Here is a 17,458-nt window from a genome sequence, read left to right as displayed (position 1 = left end):
CGTGACAAACTCTTGATTTGGGCTCAGGCCATGGTGGGATTGAGTCCTTCATCGGACTCCACACTGAGCATAGAACCTGCTTGAGAGTCTCTCTCACTCTCTCTCTCTCTCTCTCTCTGCCCCTCCCCCCCACAAGCACTCTCTCTCTTTTTCTCTCTTACACAACTAAACCAAACAAACAAACAAATAATAAAAAAAAAAAAAAAACATAAAGGGAGAACAACAGAGAAAAACAGAAGTTCCTTTCAGGTACTAGTTGCCTGGTAAGATGTGTGTTTGTGTCATATGCACCATAATGACATGAATCAATGTGAAATCTGTTGTTATCAATCTATTCCCTTTTCAAGGATACAGTTCATATGTTGCTTGTTTACTATTTTCCACCATCAAGCCTGTAATAGGTAATCAGTGACTGTGGAAGGACTGAATCTAGGACTAGGTAGGACGGTCATTGCCATCCTTGAAAGTCTAGCTTTCTCCTTAGGCCTATTTATATCGAACTTATGGGGAAAGAAACATTTTAGAATCTAATTAAATCTGCCCTCGTGTCTAAATAGCTGTTTGGGGATAATTTCTGAGGATTTGTGGGGAATCTCTAGTTGCTGAGAACTCTTCTGTTAAAGAATCATTGCTGCAAGCACTGGGCAGGGGGTGAGGAATTGATATTCTCTGAGTAATTACTTCCACTTGGTTAACATCAAAAAACACTTCCTACCAAGTGGGAAACAAGGGTGACTATATCTTTGCAGTGGCATTTAAATTTGATGTTCATTTACACCATGTTCTCACTTTTGCCTTGGTATAGTGGTTCCTATACTACAACTAACATCCAGAATTTCTCACTAAGAAACCAGGAGGTCAGAGGAGCTTTGGTCAATTAGTCAGTGACCACTCACGAGCTGGACCGATTTTATGATCAGAATCATGACCCAAATCAAAGCTTGCCTCTCCCTCCAAAACAATATGAAGACCTTGGACCCCAGCTTGAAAAATATCTTACCTAGAGTTTTAAATCATGTGCTCTTAAATAATTTAAACAACCTCCGATGAAACAACAGAAATCTCCAGCAACCTTTTCATAGTTTGTGGGAATTACACTGAAGACTTGTCTTGTCACACACCATTTCAGTAACTGCAATGGCCTATTAGGATTTAGCAGCGTTTCTAATTGGTCGGCATGCCAAAAATGAGGAATTTAGGCTCAACAATATCTTCATAGAACTCTCGAAAGAGCCACAAAAAGAGGAGAATGGAAAGCATGTTAATGCAAAACTGTTCTCCTGCATTCTGTTCTGTTTTAGTTACTTCTCATACTGGCTAAACCTTTCTAGAAAGAGTAATTTAAGAGTTTATAGCTGCAGAGGTGCAAAGCCAACTGCACTCTATTTAAGAAAGGGAGTCTAAGTGCTGCACTCCACACACGGGCACCAGGGCAAGACAGACATCCATAAATCTCCTGCAGTTCCAAGGAAGAAAGACTCCGGCATATGATGGATGTGTAACAAGCCTCTTGTGAACCTATTTCTGGAGACATGTGTCTACTTATAAGATCAAGAGGCCCAGAACTGCATGATACAGCACTTGGTCATGCATTCAACAAGCTTATTTAGTACCATCTGTATGCAAGTCACTTTGTGTAACCTGGATGATTTAGAACATAGAGTTACTAAGAGCTGCTGCCTGGATCGATCCTATGTGTAGACAGCAGTAATGACTGTTAAAATATCGTGATTTAAAGGATGCTACATGACCTCCTCTGCCCAAGACTATCACTTCTCATAGCCGGATATGACTTGATCCACTCCTTTTTTGGCATCATGTGTATTAAGAACCCTCTGTTAAGGAACCAAAAGCAGGGAAGTTTCAATCATCAACAAGAGCAATTCTAAAAGTCTCATGAGTTTCTATCTACTCTATCCTGCCCTGGTTTTCGATACATGGATCCTATGAACGACTCAATGGCCTTTCAACATCTTTCATTTTTGCAAAAGTTAGCAGAGCAACCAAAAAGCTCTAACAGATACAACTGAGAATCAGTTTAGCCGATTAGTTCATTTTTCCTCAAGACCTTCAGCCCACACCAAGATTCCAGAAATATCAGATACAAGGCAGCTAATTTTACAGCCTGGGTATCATAAGAATATTTGGCTTGCTAGAAGGTTTAGCAAAGAGTGATTACCAGAAATGATATTTAGGACCTGACAACGGGCAACAGAGAGGAGAAAGAATTGGCAAAATTTGAGGATTCATTCATTCAACCAATATTTATGCAGTACTACTTTATTCCAGGCCCCTGATAAATGCTAGGGATACATCAGTGAAGGTGACAGACATAACCTCTCGTCTCAAGAGTGAGAGAGACCAAGAAAACACACAAGTAATAAAATCAATATTGTAATTACTACAGATGCAATGGTACAAAGACACATTAGCAGTGATGCAACCAGAGAGGGACCTTGAACATAGGAGTCCTCTACCACTCAATACAAAGTGGGCCAAACAATGAAACAGCATGGAGGAAAGAGGAGATGAGGGAGAGGATAAAAGAAAGTGACAGTGAAGGAAGGAAGACTATCTAACTGTACTTGATGCCATCCAAAACTGACATTGGACTTCAAGGATACAGCTCCCAGGCACTATGCATTAGGGTCTGATGCACACAGGTGGCTGGGATCCAGAAGGCTTCACCTCTCGGAGTTAGTCCAACATCCCAATAAGGTTTGGCAAGGAAAACTTGAAGAACTTCATGATAAGGTAGACCATAGAATGAAAAACTCATAAACTGTGCACAGTGAGTTGAACTAAATTCCTAAGTACATCTGCACTATCTGGTGCCCCAAGTGCTGGAAAGTGAATGGAGCTATACCAGGCATTACTTCTAACACCTTGTCCATGCAACACTATGTTTACCTGGCAATTTATACAACATAAAATGATCCTGGATTATGTATTAGTTGTTTAGGATGGGAAGACACAGTGTGTTGAAATTAAAAATGCACTAGATTAAAAAGGTAGCATTTTCACACCACTGAGATCTATTCTAGACTGTAGGAACCCATGTTCCTCTCCTTCCCACCCATGTATTCCCTGTCAAAGAGAGGATTATGGTAGAACAGAGTCTGACCCACTGTCCTGCAAAATTGAGGAACCCAATGGTGCAACAATAAATCATCTCAGAAGTAACCAGGTCACATTAATTATGAGGCAGTCAAAAATTATGGCCCCACCTATGGGTGTTAGGTCTGAGTGATATGGACTGATTTCTATGCTACCCTCAAACCTAAAAATGAACAAAATACAGGAAACTCTAATTCTAAAATTTTCTGATGAGACACATCCCTAACTGAATAAAGCTGAGGCCTCTGAGCTTCAGCAGCAACTCCATGAGAAACCAGGGGGATATCATTAAACCACGATGCAGATTGCATGTGTATTCTTTTGCATCTCTTTTTTGTTGATTAAATAATTAATGATGTCAAAATAATTTCAGTCAACACTGAGTCATTGTTCTCCCCAGACATTGAAACAGGGCAAGTATTTCCTAGATAAGTATAAGAAGTATGAAATCTACTTTAGAATACTCCCTTATTCAGAGGGTACCACTACCTGAATTCTGTCCAGGAAGCCATGGAACATAATTCCCCAGGGTGTATTCAAATGGTGTGTTGTCCCCAAAGCAGAGCCATTATGGAAAATCAAAATCACTAAAAGCTAGATAACTTTGTCACTGAGAAAACAGTGAGATCCACTGAGTAATGGAAGAAGCTGACCAAGATATGATCAGGAACTTGAGCGCTATGATCTGGTAGATCCCAATTTAACTTTTAGTAATGTGACTTATTCACTTACTTTCTCATTCACTTCACAGATATTTATTATAGTCTATGTGGGTCTGTTAGCGATGCATATTTAAACAAGGGAAACATAGTCCCTACCTTAATAGAACTCACTATCCAGCTGAGGGGCGGGGGGGGGGGGGAGTTGTTTTTACATAAGACACAAATATGTAAATGCAAACATGTATGAGATATGGTAAAGAAAATACATGGTGCTCTATGAATGTTAATGGGGTCATCTGAATTAGCCTGGAGGTCAGAGAAGCTTTCTTTAAAGAATCTTCATCAGAGATTGAAGGATAAGGAATTAATTGGGAAATTCTGGGGATGTATGAGAAAAGTCCAGCCAGAGAAAATTCATCTTTGCAAAATAGCCTGGACATTTTTCATCTGATTGATAAACATCACAAAGTTTGGTGATATCTTCTAATGAGGCTATGGAGAAAAGATTCTTTTCTACAGTGCTGGTATAAACTGGCAAAACACTTTTATAAAGGGCAACTTGGAAAAAGAAAAAGAAATCACCAACTCACACACCTTTTGATCCATTACTTTAGCATCTATGACTGTAGCCTATTCATGAATACATATGGCAAGATGACACATGTCTTAATAACATTTGGGGTCGATAATTCAAAAAGAGTGGAAGCCATTTATCAATAGGAGGGTAGATCAGTAAAATGGAATGCATCCATCCAAAGAAATACCATGATACAAAGCATCACGTAGTTATGAAAAGAAATGATGGGGTGTTATATGTATCGATCAGTTAGTGGACGGTGTTGCACTCCTTCCCAGAGCCTCTTCACTGGGCTGGTGAACGTATTTTCCAGCTACAATGAGTGCTAGCTGCTAACCAATCACAGCTGCACCCTTCCCACAGAATTAACCTTCAGCCAATGAGAGTTTCCACCTCAAAGAGCGATGCTGGGAGACTATACATCCTCCAAGGGCCTAAGGATGGCTGTCTGCAGCCAACATCCCTACTGATACTAGGGTATAAAAGCCAGCCCTCTTTCTTCAAGGCAAAATAATAAGTGGTGTGATTACTCTTCAGAACTTCTTGTGGAAACAAGCTGAAGCTTGACTTCAGGGGAACCCGCATTGATACCCATCTTCTTCTCCAGCCCTCCTCCTTCCTTCACTTATAGGTTTTCCACCCAAGAACATACACTCGGTAACTTACTAAAACAAAAATATCCATCTCAGGATCTGCTTTGAGGTAACCTGAACTAAGAGGGCCTTTTTTTAATTTTTTAATTTTTTTTTTTTTTTTGCTTTTAAGATTTCTCAAGCCACAAAATAATATAAAACCACATTTCATGGGAATGTCAAAAGTAATTGAGAAAGAGGGGAAAATGGTGGGAGCTGTAGACAGCTGGGCTAGAAATTTCCATCTACTTTTCCAGAAGAGTTTCAAAAAGAACTCAGCTTGTTCTGCCAGCTGAAGAATCTATCTTAATCCTTAAATGCTCATATCAGCTAATCCCACCTAGCTCAAAACTATGACCAAATTTTCTTTAGCAGTTTTTGGCAGGTTGACACCAGCCCTGGGAGAAAGTAGATTCTTAGAAACTCAAACAAGAGGGAGAGAGAGAGCTATGGCCTATATGGTCTGTAAAAGAGCATACATCTGGGATAGAGGAGGGAAATAATCCAAACAAACAAACAAAGAAACAAACAGAAAACCTCATCCCTCAAATAATGTGTATTGAGTGTACTCAGAAACAAATGGCTACAGACACAGTGTATACTTGTTTCTGTCAATTTGGATTTCCATTTCGTTGTGAAGTCACCTTCCACCCATCCTTATAGGCCTGCAAGTCATGTTTCTCAAATGGTTATTTCAAGTTTTACATAAACATTCATTCTATATTCTTTCCCATTGGGAGCCTATAACTGAGACAATCATTTCAAGTATGAGACATCATGGTGCCAGGCTGCCTTTAATTTGCGTTAATCTGGTGGAGTTGAGTCACCATATGTACAAGTGATATGTTTTATGCAAATTTGAAAATTACAAACCACACCTGAGAGTATCCGATGGTCTCCTCCCTTATCTGTGTTTGAAAAACCTATTTTGTGAAAGTCCAGAAATACCCTCTCCTAGCCATTTAATGTTGTAGGCCTCTAAACAATGGTGATTGATTTTGTTTGGTCTGGCAAACACAAATTATCCCATAATCATTTTAGCATGGCAGTCATGCTTACATTGACTTGTTTGTGTTTTAGAGAAGAAAATGCTGTGGCTGTCATGAAAAATGGAAAAGGGTTAGAGGGAAATAAAAGATTTCTCGGGGCTGAGGAAAAATGCAGCTACTTTAATTTTCTACACCAAATGGGCTTCATTTGATATCAAAGTAAAGTGAATTTGAAAATAGAAAAGGGCACTTCAGTTTTCGACTAACCTGGTCCTTTAGACATCCATTATGAGATTTCGATTCACAGGCTTGCTCCATCCAAGTGGGAAAAAAAAGGGAGGGAAAGAAAGCAGACACTAAATTGGATGACAATTTTTACCTTCCCATTTTTAAAACAGTTACTTATAATGACATCACAAAAATTCAGTAATGGGCTTAACACACACACATAAAACATTCTCATAAACTTGAAAACTGGTAAACGCTATGGACATAAATACTGGAAAGAAGGAAGAAAAGAGGAAGTAAGCAAAGAAGAAAAGAGAAAGTTAAGAAAGTAATGTCTGTGTTTGCATAGCCAAACCCATATCATCCTGTATCACAAAAAGGGTAGTGTAATCTGGCAGAAACACAAGGTCATCCTTGTGTTACTATCTCTAAGACATTATGGAAGCCAGAATCCTTTCCTAGGCATCTATTTCCTTAACTGAAAATGTGCAGGCAGGACTACTTCTCCTCCAAAGCCCCTCCTAGCGATGACCTGCTACAATTCAAAAGCAATTTCTGCAACAGCAGGCATTTGATAAATGTCCCCATAGTACCAGGTGGAAGGTTGATAAAAGTCAATAGGGTACAAAGTTTCTAGGGAACTGTGCATAGGTTAAAAAGTAAGAGTCATTGAAATGTTCCAACAAAGAAGAGAAAGGTGTCAAGTCAGCAATTTGGAAATACCCTTTTGGGTAAAATAAGAAACATTTATACTCCATCAGACATTTCTGAGCAGTTCACCTTGACAGTCTTTGCCATTTCAGCTTTGTCTCTCAAGCACACGCCTCCCACATTGGATCTAATTGCTCTTCCCTTTGGATACTCTTACTTCCTCTGACTTGGCTGAAATAGCTTAATTGTAAAGGCTTGTCTACCTTCACAGTATTGACTTTCATTGTTTGACTCATCCTTCATTTAGGGATAGGAATAATATGGCCGATTGTGCGGTGCCCTTAATGACAAATGCTTTCTACAAAAAACAAAAACAAAAACAAAAACAAATGGAACAAAAATAATAATGTGCTAAGTTCTTTTGGTGCACACTGCTGTTGACTTTGTTTCAGGAACTGAATCTAAGTAGGTGTCTACGTTTCCACAATTTCCCTCTATTGCTCTGGAAATTCATGTAGGTATCACTTGCTGCATTATTATCACCAATAAGACGAAAGATGGAAAATCGTTTGAAGTTCAGTGATATGAAACATGTATATGTTCAAATTCATCCAACATTTATTGAGCACTTAACATGTGTAGGGAGCTCATCAACATTCTGCAATAGAATGGATGTGGAAGATGACAAAATCAATGCATAGGGTTCAAGATTCAGTGAGGTTATAATTTTCTGTATATGACTCCTCAAAGGGAAGTCATATCCATCATCACTTTCAGTTCTGAATTTTAGCAGCCTTGGGTGGTAAGCAGTGCAGGGATTCTATCTTTCCATATATATACGGGGAAAAAACAGATGATTATGACTTTCCTAAGTTGCTGCCAATTGTGGAAAAATCAACATTAAAACACAAGGCTTCTTAACAAGAACAGAAAGTCTGTCTTACACATCAGATTAAACCCATATGCTACCAAACTTGGGTTCAAGGAGATAAGCACAAAATAATACAATTAAGAAGAATAAAATATTATATGTGTGTGGCAGGTAAAATATCTCATTTAAAGATTCAGCAAATATTCATTGGAAACATAACTTGTGTCAAGCCCTCTACTAGGCACTGGGAAAAAAGTGATGAATAAGACATAATCTTTATTGTCAAGAACCTTTTAGGCTGTTACCATTATAAAAATATAAAGAATAAATCACAAATCAGAAAACAAGACAGAAATCGCATAGTTATATATCAAAAATGAACTCATATGCTTGCAGCCCTAATGAAGTAACCAGAACCAGATTTGCCCTCTGGTCATCAAAAGAAAACAAAACAAAACAAAAAAAACAAAACAAAACAAAAAAAAGAAAATTGGGCAGAATGTATGAAACATCCATTTTTAAAATATCAGACAACAGACAGTGTAGGGCTGTGATCCCTGAGACAAAAGAAACAAATGAGGTGAACCCTATGATGGCTCCAGCTTTCTGCCAGGAGGAACTTTTTGTGCTGCAGTTCAAAGATGCAGAACTAAGCACACACTGGCAGGCACCCTGAGTTGAAAAAAACAGATGTCAGAGTTCGGGAGGTGGATCCAGCTGATAACTGTGAGCTAAAATACTGGAATATAGATACATATGTAGGATAAGAATTCCAAAAGTGGGGGGCACCTGGGTGGCTCAGTCAGTTAAACTTTGACTCTTGGTTTCAGCTTATGTCATGATCTCACAGTTTGGGGGATCGAGCTACGCAGCAGGCTCTGCAGTGACAACTCAGAACCTGCTTGGGATTTTCTCTCTGCCCTTTCTTTCTGCCCTTACCCCCTCCACACACACACTCTCTCTCTCTCTCTCAAAATAAATAAATAAACTTAAAAAAAAAATAATTCCCAAAAGGATAGAAATATCAATAGGGTTTATCCTGAATCTTTGTCTAAATACCAAGCTGTACCCAAAGTAAAGCTCCACAACTCTGAGGATAGAGCAATTGCTTGAGAACAGTAAATTGAACAGCTCTCAGAGTTGGACCAATTCAACATACTCACTATCAAAATTCCAGGGGCCTTTCTTGCAGAAATAGAAAAGCCAATCTTCAAATTCATACATAATTGCCAAAGGCCCTGCATAGCCAAAACAATATTGAAAAAGAAGAACAAAGCTGAAAGCCTCACAATTTCTTATTTCAAAAGTTACTTCAAAGCTACAGTAATCAAAGCCATGTGGTAATGGCATAAAAGTAGACATATGGACCAATGGAATAGAATGGAGAATCCAGAAATAAACTCATAAATATATAGGCAATTGATTTTGACCAGTGTGCCAAGTCCATTCAATGCGGAAAGAAAGTCTCTTCAACAGATATTTCTGGGACAACTGAATTTCCACATCAACAGAATGACGTTTGGCCTCCTCCTCACATCATATACAAAAATTAACTCAAAATAATCAATGGCCTTTAGGTCATATAAGAGCTAAACCATAAAACTCTTAGAAGAAAGCATAGCAGTAAATCTTCCTGACTTTGGATTTGGCAATGGATTCCTAGACATGACACCAAAACAGGAGCAACAAAAGAAAAAATAACAGATAAATGTTATTTCATCGAAATGAAAATCTTTTGTCCATCAAAAGATATTACCAAGAAAGTGAAAAAATAATGCACACAATCAGAGAAAATATTTATTTTATATCAATTTTCTTCTAACACTTTGTATATATTCATGACATCTATTTTAAAGCCCTGTCTGTTAATTCCATTATCTCTGCCTTTTCTGGGATTGTTTCCATTAATCAGATTTTTTCCCTTATAATTGGTCACATTTTCCTATTTCTTTTGCATATCTCAAATTTGTTGATTGGATGCAGAATATTGTGAATATTACAATGTCAGCTTTTCGTTATTTTGTTGTATTCCTTTACACATTGTCAAACTTTATTTTGGCAAACAAGTTGTTAGCTTAATCCTTTCACAGCTTGCTTTTAAGCTTTGTTAAGTAAGATCTAAATGACTTCAGTCTATGACTTGTTTAACCCTACTAATAAAAGGTGCCATTTTTGGGGTCCCCATTGAACAACCTGGTCTTCATTGAACTCTCTATTCTAGGTAGTAAGAATTGTTTGTTTGTTTGTTTGTTTGTTTGGTATAAAGAATTTAATAAGAACCTTGCATAACTGGCAACATTATCCTATGTTTAAATGAAAGATGAGTTGAACAACAAAAATGGAGTTATTTGCATCTTCTCTCTTTTCTTCTATGTCAGTCTATCTAAAAGCTTGACAATTTTGTTGAACTTTTAAAAGAGTGAACTTCTGGTTTTATTGATTTTTATCTACTGTACTTTTTATGCTATTTTTTATATACCTCCATTCTAATCTTTGATTGTGTTCTTTCTTCCACTAGATTAGGTCTACTTTGCTTTGTTTTCCTACTTCCTCAAGGTGGAATATAGGTTATTGACTTGAGAGCTTTCTACCTGAGAGAAGAGTTCCAATTCTGATTCAGAGAGGAATCCTGACTGAAGGCATTCTACCATTAATTCATTAATTTATTTGCTCAGTCAGTCATAATATAAGTGGACAATGGATAAATTAGATTGGGCTTTTTAAAAAAATAAAACCTCAAATACATGCATGAGGTATAGGTAAGATGAATGGACGCTCTACTCCCATTTTTGTGTAGTGTCTCTCCTAGCTCTCACTATTTATTTATTTATTTATTTATTTATTTATTTATTTATTTACATTTTTTAGAGTTTATTTGTTTTGAGAGAGAGAGAGAGAGAGAGAGCATGTACAAGCAAGCAGGGGAAGGGCAGAAGAGAGAATCCCAAGCAGGACCTGCACTGTCAGTCCAGAGCCTGACTTGGGGCTTGATCCCACAAACTGTGAGGTCATGACCTCAGCCAAAACCAACAGTTGGAAATTTAACTGACTGAGCCACACAGGTGCCCCACCTTTCATAATTTAACATAATAAAAATGTACAGGAGTGCTGATGCGTAGGGGCACTTGTACCCCAATGTTTATAGCAGCACTTTCAACAATAGCCAAATTATGGAAAGAGCCTAAATATCCATCAACTGATGAATGGATAAAGAAATTATAGTTTATGTACACAATGGAATACTATGTGGCAATGAGAAAGAATGAAATATGGCCTTTTGTAGCAACGTGGATGGAACTGGAGAGTGTTATGCTAAGTGGAATAAGTCATACAGAGAAAGACAAATACCATATGTTTTCACTCTTATGTGGATCCTGAGAAACTTAACAAAAGACCATGGGGGAGAGGAAGGAAAAAAAAAAGTTAGAGAGGGAGGGAGCCAAACCATAAGAGACTCTTAAAAACTGAGAATAAACTGAAGGTTGATGGGGGGTGTGGGAGAGCGGGGAGGGTGGGTGATGGGTATTGAGGAGGGCACCTGTTGGGATGAGCACTGGGTGTTGTATGGAAACCAATTTGACAATAAATTTCATATTAAAAAAAACATAATAAAAATGTGAAATTACAACATATTATTTCATAAATATTCTCCCTGTAAAAATAACTCTGAAGCAAAATAATGTAATATGGCACTCCAAACTGAACTAAATATCCTCAAACATTCAGAGACACATATCTATTTTTAAAAAAAGAAAAAGAAAACTATAGTCAAAAATTCAAAAACCAGAAAAAAACCTGATACATATGGAAAAAGAACAAATTTAATGAAATTTATTAAACTCAGATGGGAAACTGAGAAAAAGACAAAAATTATCTGAGAAAGGAAGAAAAATTACAAATTGACAAGAAATAATAGAACTGAATTAAAATTTAAATCCAGTGCATTAAAGAAAGCTAAAACACACACAGGCAAGAAAAGAAAAAGAAGAAAGATATATGGAGGATCACAAAAATTTTATTAAAATGGAAGACAAGCCTGGGATGCAAGTCGGCTAAGTGTCCAACTCCTGATTTCAGTTCAGGTCATAGCTGACGTGTTCCAGGGGTTGGAGGTAGTACACACAAAAATAGTGCCCTCATCTGGGATGCAGTATATGTGCTGATTCACAGATCTTATTATGGCTCTGTGTCCTTAGTAGAGAGAGGGCAAGGAGTCCAAAAACCAAAAGTGGGAGCAGGAATCACCCCACTCACTATTATTCTCAATATTCTGCTGAAAGACTACATACTTCTTGTTCCCACAACTCTAGATTCTTCAGGTAGAAACTGTGGTAATCAAAGGGGACACACTTCTAGTAAACACAAAGCAAGGGCACCATGGAATTATAAGCTAGAGCTGCTGGCCAGGCACTTAGAGCCTCTTGTATCTAAGACCTAGAGGCAAGAATAGAAATAGCTGTGTTAGCAAGAGTAACTGACCTGGATTACGAGGAAGAGGGAGGGTTGATGATATAATATATATACTACAAAGGCAAGGAAGAAAACAGGTAAAATCTAAGTGAGCTACTTGGGCAACTCTTGGTACTGCTTTGCTCAATTGTAACTGTAAATGAATATGTATAGTACCCATGGCCCAATACTGGCGCTCAGGGCCCTCTTTCTATTGGGGACAGGGGCTTAGATGCTTCGTATGGGAGGCTGTGAGTCACAATACCAGTAACACACAGAAGGCAGCAGAGATGGTTGCTGAGGGTGAGGAGGATATAGAATGGATTGTAGAGAAATGACGCAGTAGCTTTTAATTGTAGCCCTGAGATTCTCTTACATGTTTTGCTTCCCATAAGGGACAAGAGTTCACCGGTGTCCTAAAAAGGCTGCTTTCTGAAAATATATGGAAAAGTAGATTTAAGTTGTCCAAGGAATGGAATGTGGTGGAAAAAACGTGTCCCTTCCAGATTCTTCTTCAAGGAAAGATGGACTGCCAGGCACAAGGGGTGCAGTCTGGAGCCTCCAGTTTTTACCTCCCTTGGGTCTGCCTCAAATACAGAGAGCTACCTCATTCAAGGTCATGGACTTCCTAGGAAATCCCACATTTGGTAACTGAACAGGACGGAATGTCAAGACCCAGCCATCGTTGCTTGTCACAGGACTTTGACAGGCAAAACAAACTCTGTTTCAGCCTCTTTGAAGAATCAAACAGGTGACACTTGGATATTTCCAAAAGCAAAATACAAAATACTCAATAATAAACATCTTCCCGTTCTATCACCTATGTTCATGGAACAAGCCTAAAACTGATCCCATATGTTGGTCATATCCCATTGAAATTTTTGGAATGTTGCACTCCTGTGTGAGGAAAAACGTTATGAATTCAACTAATGGCAATCTGTGATACCTGTAAGTCTTTATTTTAATGAGTTGAATTATAACAGAGTTGATTCTCATTTTTACATTCCAGGGTGATTTTAAAATTAATCCAATCATCTTTATCAACTAACTTCCTCTCCTAGCTACTCAATTACATATTGTTTTCCTTCTGTTTCTCTGTGATACATACCTTGTATTACAAGAATAAGAAACAGTGTCCTTCCCATACAGAAGGAATTCTTAAGCAGAATGTTCAGCTACCAATGGGTTAGAAGGCCTTTCCTCTGTAAAGTCAGCCTGGGGGCACCAATTCAGGCCAATGATTTCAGACAGAGTTCTGAACTGGATGTAAGGAGCTCTAAGTTCTTTTTCTGGCTATGTATGATCTCCAATTAATTTAATCTCCCCCCACCTGAAGTAGCCTTATCTTTTCCATAGAGATGACATTATCTCCCCTATGTCACTATAGGATTATTTTAAGATCTGAAAAGTTTTCATGAGAAAGTGCATTGAAAAGTTAATGATAACACTTTACATTATGGAGCAATTTTATTACCTCAGACATAACCTTGAAAATGTCTGAAATATTAAGCCCATCTTTTAAATTTAAGTAAAATAATATTTTGAGTTAATTTTATTTTAAGCAATAGAAGTGTTGGTATAGCCAGAGTGGGGAGTAATTAAAGACAAAAAATAATAATGCTATGAAACAGTACAGAGAGTATTGTAGGAATTAGCTCATGTTCATGCTAAAATACTTGGGATTATTTAATTAAGACAAAATAGAATGATAATGGTAATAATTGAAGCTTTGTCCAAAATAAAACGGTATCCGAGAAGTCACTACTTAATAAATCGGAAGGGAGCTTGAATTGTTCTGCTACACTATAACTAGAAAGGAAATAAATAAATCAACAAACCTTGAAAAGACAGAGGAACCATCAGATATAAATTACACAGGATTACTCCAAACAAATTATATTCAACAAACTTTATGGCTATGCAATTATCATTTCCAAAATAATGAAGAAAATGCATCATGAACTGTATGTTGGGATCTTACTAAAGTGTTTGACTGCCATGGCTCATAAAATTTTACTGGAAAAAAATTAGTAAAATTAGTTTTATATGAGCAGAGGAATATGGCCTGAAACCTTGGAAGGACATGAAGGAAGTCAAAGAGGAGGAAAAGTTATGGTGTTCCCAGTGGCTCTCAGGTGCTGATCGACAGAACAGCTGCATAAACCTTGCCAAGCCTTTATTAATAGGTGGGAGATACATACCCACAGATGCCCAGAACCCGTCTCAGATCTCCTCATGGAGACTCTCAGTAGCGGAACTGAAGAATTTATATTTTTAACAAGATGACCCAGGTGATGCTGATATGCATCCGTGTTTGTGGATCACTGACATGGCCAGGTTATTTGCAAAGGGGATGGCCTGAGCCTCACCAGTAAGCCAAAATGCAGAGACCATTTATAAGGCTGATGCCAGTGTGCTATCTGGAAGAAAGGGATAGCAGACACGCAAGACTAAAGCCACTAACAGAGGACTGTGTTGCCAAACCAGATCCATGAACATTGGACCCAGCTCCACCCTCTGCCTGCCAGTGTGCTCGCTCCTGGAGGAGGCATTCCAACACGTGACCTCCGGTGTGCCAGCTTTGCTGCTGGAAGGCATCCTCCTTACTCCTATTAAATCAGAGCTATTATTCTAGTCCAGTAATTCTCAATGACCGTCCTAGGGAAGATAACAAGTGCTACATAAATAAAAAATGTTTTGGAGATTAAATAAATATGACAGACCCAGTTAACAGAATCAAGCGGGCTTCCTTACTGCGGGGTTTCTCAGAACCTGACATACAGAAATGTGCTCTGTGGAGCTCCAAATATAAGCTACAGGCTAAAGTGTTTCCAAAATATATGAGGGCCATGGAACACTTTTAAATTCCACAAAACATCGATTGGGTCTACTCTTCTATGGAGCACACTTTGCAACCACAGTTCTGTGTGCACACAAAATCCTTGGTCCCATTGTGAAGAACTCAGGCAGTGAACTCAGGAGACCTCACTTCGTAAACTAGTCATATTTTATGTTTTTCTGTCTTTCCATTATCCAAGCTTTCTTCTTTAGAAAAAAAAAGTCCTTCATTTTGTCAGTCTCAGTGGGAGGCAAGGTCTTGATTCACGAATGCCCTATAATTGCTCAATTTACCATCCAGTTAATCCTTAGTTCTACTCCTGACAGTTAAAGGGTGATCGTGGGTTCTAGGCTCAGCCAATTGGATTTTTCCATGTAGGGTTTTTGAGTCATGAGTCAGTGGTTTATACCTACCGAGGTACGATTTAATCCGGTCTGAAAGTACATTTGCAGAAATTACATGAAATATGCCACACACAAAAAAACCCAGAAAATTAGAAACTTAAAAAGGAAGGAGATTAAGAGATTTGGAAGATATAATAACTTTCAATATGCTTCTAATCTCTTGCAATAACAGAGAATCATGAGAGTGTAGGAGAAAAATTATCCAAAGAAATAATGGCTGAATGTCTCTACAACTGATTAGAAACTATGAGTATTTTGATCCGGAAGCACATTGAATCCCAGCAGCATAAATAATCCAAGATGTGCCACATGAATCAGGTAGTTGCAAAAATAGTACAACAATACTAATAATAATTTTTAATACCTTATGTTTAAATTGCTCTGTAGCATATTCAGAGAGTTTTCTCTGTATATTAACTTACTAAACCCCTCTTTGAAGAAAGAATACTTTCTTGTCATTGTCATTAATTTAAGAATGCCTAAGAATTCATTTAAGAATACTTAGAAGTGATGTGGCATAGCAAAAAGAAGCATGAAGCCACACTCAGAAGACCCAGATTGAAAGGTTACCTGTATCATTTGCCAGGTATTTGCTATTATTCTCTGTACAAGCAAGAAGCAGCCAGAAGCCTAAAGGAGAGAGATGGAGATTTTCATCCTAATTCCATCTATAATTTATAATCTCGTCACTAATGAATCATTTCATTAGTCTATACCATTCCAAACTATTATTCTATTCCATTTTTTTCTTTTCTGAAAAATATACATGTAAATTACTTGACCTGTTGTTCAGGATGTTAAAAGCAAAATCATATTGGAGCACCTGGATGGCTCAGTTGGTTCAACGTCTGACTCTTGGTTTCAGCTTAGGTCATCATCTCACAGTTCATGGGTTCAAGCCCCACGTCAGGCTCTGCTCTGACAGTGTGGAGCCTGCTTGGGATTCTCTCTCTCCTCTCTCTCTCTGGCCCTCCCTGCTCCCTCTCTCTCTTCCTCTCTCTCTCTGAAAATAAATAAATAAATATATTTTTTAAAAAAGAGAAATAATATTGAAGATAAATGAGAAAAGATTTAGAAAAATGTAACACACAAATGCAGCCTATTATTTAAGATTTTTTTTTAGTTGGGTGTTCTATCCTAGTTCATGATACCCCACAGAAAGGGAACCTTATACCTCTGCTGCTCTTTCGTATGTATAATGCATGTTGTACCAGATAAAGTTTCAGGAGATGGCTTCTGGTACATTCTTTACCACTTACTAGAAAATGCCCTGAAATCAAGTTAAGACAAACTCAGGATTCGAAGGGATTATAAAGGTGATATTTGGGACTCAATATCTTTTTTTAACTAGTAAACACCATAATCTTCTCTACCACAGCCCTGTCAATATGTGATTAAATTTATGACTAAATATGCCTCATAATAAGAAACTCCATACTGTCTAAGGAAGTCACTTCTGAGTGCCAAAAAGCTATTCCTTACTAAGGCATACTAAACCTATGTGAGACTTATTTTCCTTAAAAAGAATAATGGAATGATGCTAATGACACTATGTATTGATTACCTACTGCATGTCAAGCATGGAATTCGGCACTTTGTATGGTTAAATTCCAATTGTCACAAAACCCTACAAGATAAATGTAACTATCTTCCTTTGACATGTGAGGAAACTGAGATTCAGATTTAAGCGGCTTGACTTAGGCTACACACTAGTCATTAGCAAAATCTAACTCTTGTGTCTAGTCTGCCAAAGTTGCTGTAAAAACCTAAAAAAATATATGGAAGAAAAAAAGATGAGTTAAAAGAAAAAAATTAAATATAAGCAGCTATTGTAATTATTGGAAATGCCCATATGGTACAACCAATGCCCAAGTTCATAAAGGTTAGCACAATTCTTGGCATGACTGAGATGTTCAATAATAGTCCATTTAATTGAATCTTTTGAATTACGGAACAGTGCACTGTTAATATATATATATAAATGCTAATACTTGCCATACCCTCATTCTGGCAAAGAAACTCATCAACTAGAAAGGCAG

Source organism: Herpailurus yagouaroundi, unplaced genomic scaffold (assembly GCF_014898765.1).
Source record: "Herpailurus yagouaroundi ecotype Mexico unplaced genomic scaffold, PumYag 140, whole genome shotgun sequence".
In the NCBI taxonomy this organism is placed as follows: Eukaryota; Metazoa; Chordata; class Mammalia; order Carnivora; family Felidae; genus Herpailurus; species Herpailurus yagouaroundi.
This window is presented reverse-complemented; position numbering follows the sequence as displayed.